At 41.0% G+C, this 8,744-nt stretch overlaps 1 long non-coding RNA gene across 1 annotated transcript in view; it reads left to right on the top strand.

Annotated features, from left to right (window-relative positions):
- The first annotated feature begins 459 nt into the window (after positions 1-459).
- LOC112487406 (uncharacterized) overlaps positions 460-8,744 on the top strand; it is a 21,018-nt gene continuing 12,733 nt past the window's right edge. Inside the window, exon 1 of the long non-coding RNA XR_003050474.1 lies at positions 460-921. This is a non-coding gene — a long non-coding RNA (uncharacterized LOC112487406). The remainder of the gene's footprint in view (positions 922-8,744) is intronic.

Raw genomic sequence — 8,744 nt, 5'->3', positions numbered from 1 at the left:
GCTGAACTCCGTAAGGCCTGATTAAAAATGTATTGTGGACATGAGGATTTTGCTGCAGAATCAGGAAAAGAAAAAGTACAACACGGCCAAAATTGGGTATTTTCAGGCTAGCTTTTAGATATCATTAGCTTTGTATCTGCTCAGTAGGGCTAGCTTTTAGATATATTTAGCTTCATTTAAGATATGTGGGAGCTAATATGGGGAATTTATTTTTTCTCATATTCTAAAAATGAAGACTTTTTGGCACAGCATAGGTTTTTTGGAATATTTTAACTGCAGCCCATATTTTGTTTTTTCTGCCCTGCCCAATTCTTCTGTGGTTAGCCTATAGCTATTGAAGTGGTTACCTTTGGTGTACATATTTCAGCTAGCTGCGTTACATTTACTTAATTTCTGACCTCATAGCTCATTTTCTGCTTGACTTTACACATATTTTAAACATAAGGACTAAAGGGTCAGTTTAAACCCATTCTATGCCAACCTTCTGTTATTTTTCAGTAGTAGTGAATTTTTTTAGCCAGGCTAGCTAACTGTTGGCTATTTCTGATCTACAGTTAGTCTCTTTGGTGCCTAATAGGCTCAATCTTATGTCACCTTGCTACTTATTTGTGGCTAGCTAGCTCGCTTTGAGATATGTGTTTACTATATGTTGTTTTCTTATATAGCTCTTAGCTAATTGCTACATAGCTGACACCTTACACTTACACTGGGTACAGATATGGATCTCTGGTGAAGACATCTTATCTTTCCACCTTCTCTCCACCACAGGTTCGACCAGTCGGCTACGACGGGAACAACCCCACATCGGTGGCTGAGTGGCTGGAGTCTCTGGAGCTCGGAGATTACACGAAGTCGTTCCTTATCAACGGCTACACATCCATGGAGCTCGTCAAGAAGATATGGGAGATCGAGCTCATCAACGTGAGTCCATTATTTTGACTATTTTCTGCAAACACAAAGTCTTTTTTAAATCCACTCAATCGACATAAACTGAAGCCTCTGTTCTTTGTCATTAGAGAAATTGTTTCAGGATTGGGGAAAAATAGCAAACCATGTGGGATGTATTTGGCACAAATGGCTTAAATGCTCCAAATCAAATCAAAGAATAAATATAAAAAAGATACAAATAGTTTGGATATTTCGAGGAGGAAGTGGGCAGAAATATTTGAAAACAACATTACTGAATGGACCAACGACAACTGCTAAGATTAAGCCAGAAATGTAGCTGAATATTAGGGAAAAATGAAAATAAATTGACAGTAAGGTCTGGGGAAATTTTACAGAGAAATGGAAAGCCTCCATGATGGAGGTTTCAGGGTTAATTCTGACACTTTGAGGTCACTGTGTCCTTGTTATTAAGACCTTCTTTTGCACTAAGTGAAAATTTCTTGCATCATACAGTGAGAACAAAGGTATATTGTGGCTCCGTCTTTAAAGTGGTCTTACCTACACCTACACTGTTCTGTAGCCAAAGTGCTTACAGTCACAGAACTCTCTCTGTGCCTTAGAATAGTCTCAGCAGATGCTCTATTTACTACGAGGACACTTCCTAAGAAAATAACACAAATAACCCAGCTGTTGGAGAGAGTGTGGAACTTTTTGGTTTAAATTAACCTGATAACAAGTCATTTCATTTATTATCCAACACGTATTAAACAACAAGAAAAAAATAAGTTGTTCTAAAATAGTGTCTCCTTCACCTAAAGTCACAGAGAAACCAAACGAAGGTTATAGCCGTGCATTTACCCTCTGTGATAAAACACCGTGGAGCCTCATCTGGGGCCGTTTGGAGCTCCCTGGTTCCTCCCCTCATTTTTCACCTCAGTGATGCGGTGAATGTGTGTGTACTTCACTGTAGTATACGTACATAGTTGAGGCAAATACATCAGCGTAGCGCGTGCACGAGCGTTCTACCCTCTGGCATTTTTCCAAACATGCGCTTGAACGTTCGCTCCGTAGGACGGACGCAGAGGACAGCAAAAGGTCACTAAAGGTCATTGCCACGTCACATTATACTGTAGCTGCAAAATATGACTTGTTTTCAGTTTGTTTTGTTTGTTAAAGGTATTGTATTTATAAAGACCTTTACTGCCGACAGAGAGATCTGAGATCTATATTTCACTGAAGGAGAAGAAAAATAATAATAATAATAATAATAATCAGAAGAGGATTATAACAATGACAAAGAAGAAAAAAGAAGTACGAGTCAAAAGGAAAAAAAAGACAAATGAGGGAACTGAAAATCAACAGTGAACAGTGTGGATTAGAAATATATGAATGAGGAGAAAATAAAAGAAGCAAAAGAAGAGAAAGGAAAAAAAGCAGTAGAAGACTAAAAATAAAGAAGGATTAGAAGAAGAAAAAAGAAGAAGTAGACAAATTGAAGTGGTCAAATAAAGAATGATTAGAAGAAGAAAAAAGAAGTAGACAAATTGAAGTGGTCAAAATAAACAAACATTAAAAGTTTAATGATTAATTAACTATTCATCGTACTTCTGCACCAAACTGAGTGGACATTTTATTCTGCGTTGTTCAAATACTGCAGTGTGTGTCTGCGGATTCGTTTCTGATTTGTTTCCATCTGTAAATATCAGTGGTGCTTGACAACAGGCCCTGAGGTTTGACCTCTGTGTCACTGTACCAAAGGAAGTGTCGGGTGTTTCGTCACCCCTTCACCTCAGACGTAGTCTGACGTTACTCTGCTGCTGCTTCGATTCTCGTTGTAAACCTGAATCAGACCAGAGAAGCTACAGATTCTTTAAAAAGACAGAGATAAAGCAGGGATGTTGTCGCTTCCCGTTGGACACCAGAGTGATGAGCGATCAGCTGGAGGAGGAGGTGGAGAGGGAGTTATATAAGCATGTGGGATGCAAGATGTTTCACAACGCCGGGGAAACCACCCACATGTAGTGATTGTGAGTAATGTGTGTCTTTTTGGACGCATATGTGGAGTAGAGACGGTGTGAATATATGTGTCTATGTGCATGTTGTCAGAATCTAATGTTTGCTACGGATCTTCGTATGTGTGTAGAATTCTTCCGTTAGGGATATGTGGCTCCTCTAGGAATCGAACCCTGGACCATCTGCTTGCAAGGCAGGCATGCTAACTGCTACTTTGTGAACACAACACTAATATTCTTGCAGGAATTGAAGAAAGACACACAGGTAGATCTTCTCTAAGAACTCTTTTTTTTTCATAGCCACGTGATGCCACACCTAGTGGACGTAAATGTAATTGTTCTGCCTGTCCCGTCACACGTAGTTGGTGAATATAGAACAGATACAGTTGGTGACCAGTCCACATTAAACCATTAACCCTATTCAAATCCATCTGCTCATTACTGATCCTGTCCATATGGACACCTCCCAAGAAAAGTCTCAGCGTCTTCAACTTTGTCCCCTCAAACTCAGCTTTTAATCGTAGCTGCTTTATTAAAACATCATATCAGATCTCACCACTATCTTGAAACTGGTAGAAGAACATAGTATAAGAACACTGAATCCACACAAAGCTGCTAAAAAGCTGCGTGTCCATGTCCTTTTTACAATCAAGAAAATATTGGACAGATCCATTCTTGGTTGTGGTCAAATTGACTTCTCAGGACATCCAGTCACCTTTGCTCTAGTACTGCAGCGGTTGGACACAGATCCTATCGATTGTGACACGAAAGCACACGTGACAGCTGCGAGTGCGTCTGGTGTAGAGTCTGTGGCGTATCGACCGCGGAGCACTGCAGCAGTTACAGTGTAGTTGAAGTGGTCTCTGGGGCTGCCCAGGGGTCAGCGCTGCACAGAGCAGAGCCGGGGGACAGATGGTGAAGGGAGATATGGTAGAGGAATGAGGAGGAAGGTGAAGGGAGAGAAAGAGAAAGATGGGACGGTGTGGAAGTGGAGTAGACGCTGCTCGATGCCTTTTGTGTAATGACCAGGTAATCAGTCTGGAGTCGGACGGTAACAAAAGGAGAGGCGGCAGACATCGTCGTAGCACTTTAGAGATACGACAGTGTGTGTGTGTGTGTTTAACTCTTCTGGTTGCAGAGCTCATGTGCAGCCAAGTTGATGAGGGATTAGTGTCCTCAAAACACCTTTTAATCCCAGCTGTCAACAAGTACATACTCTACACCACAGACAGGGGGCAGGTTCACTTCACTGCAGCATAATCCTGTATGCAGGTGTGTGTGTGTGTGTGTGTGTGTGTGGTATTATTGAGCTAACATGACCAGTTGTGGACGTCGGATTTTGTACATTTTACACCAGTTTTAAAGCAAAACCAAACCCATATAATCACGTCAATTACGTTAATTCAGCAGAATCCATCTGACCAATCAAGATTCAGCGTTCTGGTTCAGTTTGTTCCTTTAAATAACCTTATGTTTAATGGAGTTTTTCAGGTCAGCTTGTTACAATAACGTCCAAATCTTTGTAACTCTGCTCTCACTGCTGCCACCGTGTGCTGATATTACGAACGCTAAGACACTGTATTACTATTAAAAGGGTTCATCTGGAGGAATAACCAGTGTCACATTTTAAATGCAGATTATCTGGCGTGACCAATGTGCTTGAATTTTGAATTTCTGTTTACAGAAGTAATCAATAAGTAATTAAGACTTTTAACAACAGCCTAAAAGTTCTCAGTATTTGTTTTGGCATCTCATTTCTTTGCAGCTGCAGGGGTCAAAATCACAATCTTTATAATTATACTCATTAAGTTTACTCATAAAGAAGTGTGTCCAGGGATTTTATGGATTAAGTCTGGGGAGTTTCTGGAGCCTGGGGATCGTAACACATGGATGGAAAAACAACAGTTAAAGTGTTTTTTGATCGACATACAAGCAGGTTGAATTCAATCAAATATTTTGAGAAAAACGCCAAATATCAACACTTTATATGGAATAGCAACACCCAGTGGTGAAGTGCAGCATCGCATGCTCTAATAAAGTCATGTCCCAGTCTGTTTATTCTGAACAGAGGAAAAAGAATTGTGAAGTTCCAAACCTTGATCTCCCAAAAGGAAAACTCATTAAGTCTAAAGCAGATTGCGATTTGAATTATTAATTAAAATGAATAATTCAGGAGATGTTATTATTAAAATTGATTAAATGAGAACACACTTCCTATAAGTGAAGTCGGATCAAAACTGCAAGGATTTTCAAAATATTTCCTGTTGATACAGAAATTAACGAAATGTCTATATTTACTTTTTTTAACCTAATAATTTTAATTTCCCATGCAGTGCTTGCTTCAGAACTCCACATGGTGGAGCTGTCGCCTCTCTCTTCAGTTTGCTCGGCTCTCTCCGGGCGGTGAGGAGAGCAGAGCGCTGCAGAGCATTTCCGCGCAGGTTGCAAATTGCTGTCGTTTAGCGCGAGTCCTCAGAGAACCCTGAAACAGAGCAATTAGAAAGAGATTTTATTTTAGAAAATCATGTTTACGACACAAGGATAAAGACGAGTTCTGGTCCTTTAGGGACGTTTCGCTTTGTTAGAAGTTACTGTGTGTCTCTGGTTACCTGAGTATTTGTAGAGAATTAGCAAACGTTCTTTAGGAAAAGTGTAAGAAGTCTCATATTTATTTTGTGAGACAAAAAAAAAACATTTTACTAAAAATGTAGTGTCATTTTGTATTGTATTCATAATGCCTTTAAAAACTGTATAATCTTGTCATATTTATTTTGTGAGACAAAAATAAGTATTTTACTAAATTTTGTACGTGCTTTTACACATAATAATCTGGAGAAATATAATGCCTTTAAAAACTGTATAATCTTCCTTGTGCTGCATTGCATCAAGGGTAATAATCTGACCACAATTTCAGCTGACAGACTTGTTGCCGCTTGTTCACATGGCACATTTTTACTGCTTGCGTTTCGTGTTCCTTCTGGTTTTACTTTCAAACAAAGACACATTTTAATCCAACTAGTAGACATTTGTGGAGGTGAAGCAGGAGTACACCACACGGTGAATACCTTATGGGTATCAGTTGCCAGAATACGGGTGGGTTTTTTTTTTCTCGTTTCCAAAAACATGTTTCAAACGCTGCCGTTCTGTTGGTCCAACAACAAGTTATGATGATTTTCTACTGTGGGTTTTGCAATAGAAGAGTGGGGGATTTAGTCACCATGGCTAAGATGAGTATATATACACTTTGGAAAAGCAGCATGTTTTAGGCAATATAATACATCCATCCATCCATCCATCCATTTTCATCCGCTTATCCGTTTCCGGTCACGGGGGCAGCAGTCGCCACCCAAATCACACTGCCCCGTACCAACCCCCCTGAACCTTCCTGCGGGGGGTGAGTCCACTGGAAGGTACCAACCGTCCTAACTGGGATTCGATCTTGCCCAGGAGGTGAACCCTGGGGTTCCACACCAATGACAGAGACATTGCCTCTGGGCCAAAGAGCCACCAATATAATACAAAAAAAAAAATGCTATTTTACCAAAAAAATGTTAATGCCTTTGTGCTTGTGCACCGAAAGCTCCTCACTCACTCACGGCACTAGACTTTAGCAGATTGTTGTCAGTAACTCCCCGTTCAGCTAGATCAGGCATGTTTAGTTGAACACGATGCTCTCTTACTTACTTGCAGGAATTGAAGAAACATAGAAGAAGTGACGTATATTAGTATCTGACTGAAAAAATGAATGCTACTGTCCCTGCACAAAAAAAAAAACAGTATATATTTCTGTGCTGCTAATTCACTGACAAAAACTGCTTTAGTGAGAGCTTTGACAAGAATTAAGGACACGTCCTCTCCAAAGGTTCTAATGTGTCTGAACTTGATTTCCAGAGATGACATGACTCACATCTACTGCTTATGGTGTGTGTTTCCCATTGGTTGTCGTTCACACTCAGCTTTTATCACACGTCACAGTCATAGCTCTGAGGAACACATTTCCAGGTGAGTGCATTTCCCTGAACCTGTAATGTCTTATTCAGCCGTCACACCGGGGGTGGTCTGACGAAAACACTTTCGATTGTAGGCGTACATGTAAAAAGTACTGTGAGTGTTTGGTGTGTGTGTGTGAGAGAGAGAGAGAGAGAGAGAAAGAGAGAGAGAGAGAGAGAGAGAGTGTGTGTGTGTGTGTGTTGCATCTGTAGGGTCTGACTTGTTTCTACAGTTTTATTTGCACACGTACATAAGCATTCATCCAGAGGTTGGAATGTCTGAGTAGGATTTACATGTATCTGTGTGTGTGTGTGTCTGTGCATGTGTGTGTGTGCGTGTGTGTGTGCGCACCTAAAATAAATTTAAGGACAGTGATTGGAGTTCAGTCAAATTTTTTTTTTTTTACAGTGTGAACTCGGTGTCTATGGAGGCTACTTGTTACCATAGAGACAAGGGATATTGTGCACTTGATAATTAGTGTGTGTGTGTGTGTGTGTGTGTGTGTGTGTGTGTGTGTGCGCGCGTGCATGTGTGTGTACTCTGTATCTCGTTTTACTGAAGTCACTCCAAATACCAAGTATTCTGAATGTCTCTTTGTCTATCTGTGTCTGTGAGTGTGTGTGTGTCTGTGTGTGTCTGTGTGTGTGTGTGTGTGTGTGTGTTCCTATACTTGCCACCTTCTCTGTCACCTGTCCAAATGGACAGATTGTCCCACGTCCCATCACCAGATGGTTGCTGCCTTCATCAGACACTGCATGGTTTAGTCCTATATGAAGGAGTTATAATGTCTGTACGCTCACACACACACACACACACACACACACACACGTGTGTGTGTGTGTGTGTGTGTGTGTGTGTGTGATAGTGTATGTAAAGGCTGTATGAGGGAGCAGACTGTGTGAACACTGTACTCACTCATAGAGTACATGTTACTGTGTGAGGCTGCAGTACATCCAAGTACAATAGGTGTAAAAACAGCGAGCAAGTAGTAACTGGTGTTAATTCAAGTGTGGGTGGATTTTTTTTTTCTTTTTTTTTTGCCTCAGGACTGCGGTGTACTTCACTTTGTCTCTGCTGGCCCGTAGATATCTCTCTCACACGACCTTATTTGGAGCTCTCACTTCCTGTTGTAGAGCTCACTGTGCAGGAGATGGTGTAGGAGTTGTCAGGAGAGAATGTGTGTGACCCCCCCCGCCCCTCAATTGAACATGAACCTGTGGCTCAGTAGTAGACTACTTGAGGCCGTTCCTGCATCAACAGCTTTATTGGTTCTCAACGTGGGAAGCGTTAAAGCCTCCTGAGGTGGTCTGTCAGGGGCTGAGAGCCACATATTAATATTCCATTTAATCACAAGCTCACAGCCTGGAGGACCAAGGTGGGCGCAGCCATGATCCACTGAGGTAAGATCATTCAAACCCCCAGAGGTGGTGTGTCGTCACACTCTTTACCAGTGGAGCAGCTGATGTTTGAAGTGTGAGTCATGTTGGACGACTGTTTCCTCCTCTGACGTCTTTTACTCATTCACTTGCCTCATGTTGATTTTGTCAATTGTTATTCCTAAAAATACATTAGGGATACTCACTGAAATCTAAGGTCCTACATGGACTAACTTGTGGAAACAACGTAGGACACGTACAGTGTCTGGCTTCGATTGACAGTTTTGTTAGTTGTTTTGTTGTTTGCTTGAAGTTTTTGGGTCTAGAGAACGAACGTTGGATCGAATTCTTATCTTATTTGAGGACAAACATTTTCTTTAGTGACACAATCCAATGGAGACAGTACAGTTTAGAGACTGTGGACAAAAACAGCTCAGTTAGAGGTGGCACCTTAGACCTTAAGAGGGATGGAGGCAGA

This window comes from Cynoglossus semilaevis, chromosome 8 (assembly GCF_000523025.1).
Source record: "Cynoglossus semilaevis isolate Cse_v1.0 chromosome 8, Cse_v1.0, whole genome shotgun sequence".
NCBI lineage: Eukaryota > Metazoa > Chordata > Actinopteri > Pleuronectiformes > Cynoglossidae > Cynoglossus > Cynoglossus semilaevis.
Note: the sequence above shows the minus strand (reverse complement) of the source record. Positions and strands in the feature narration are given on the sequence as shown.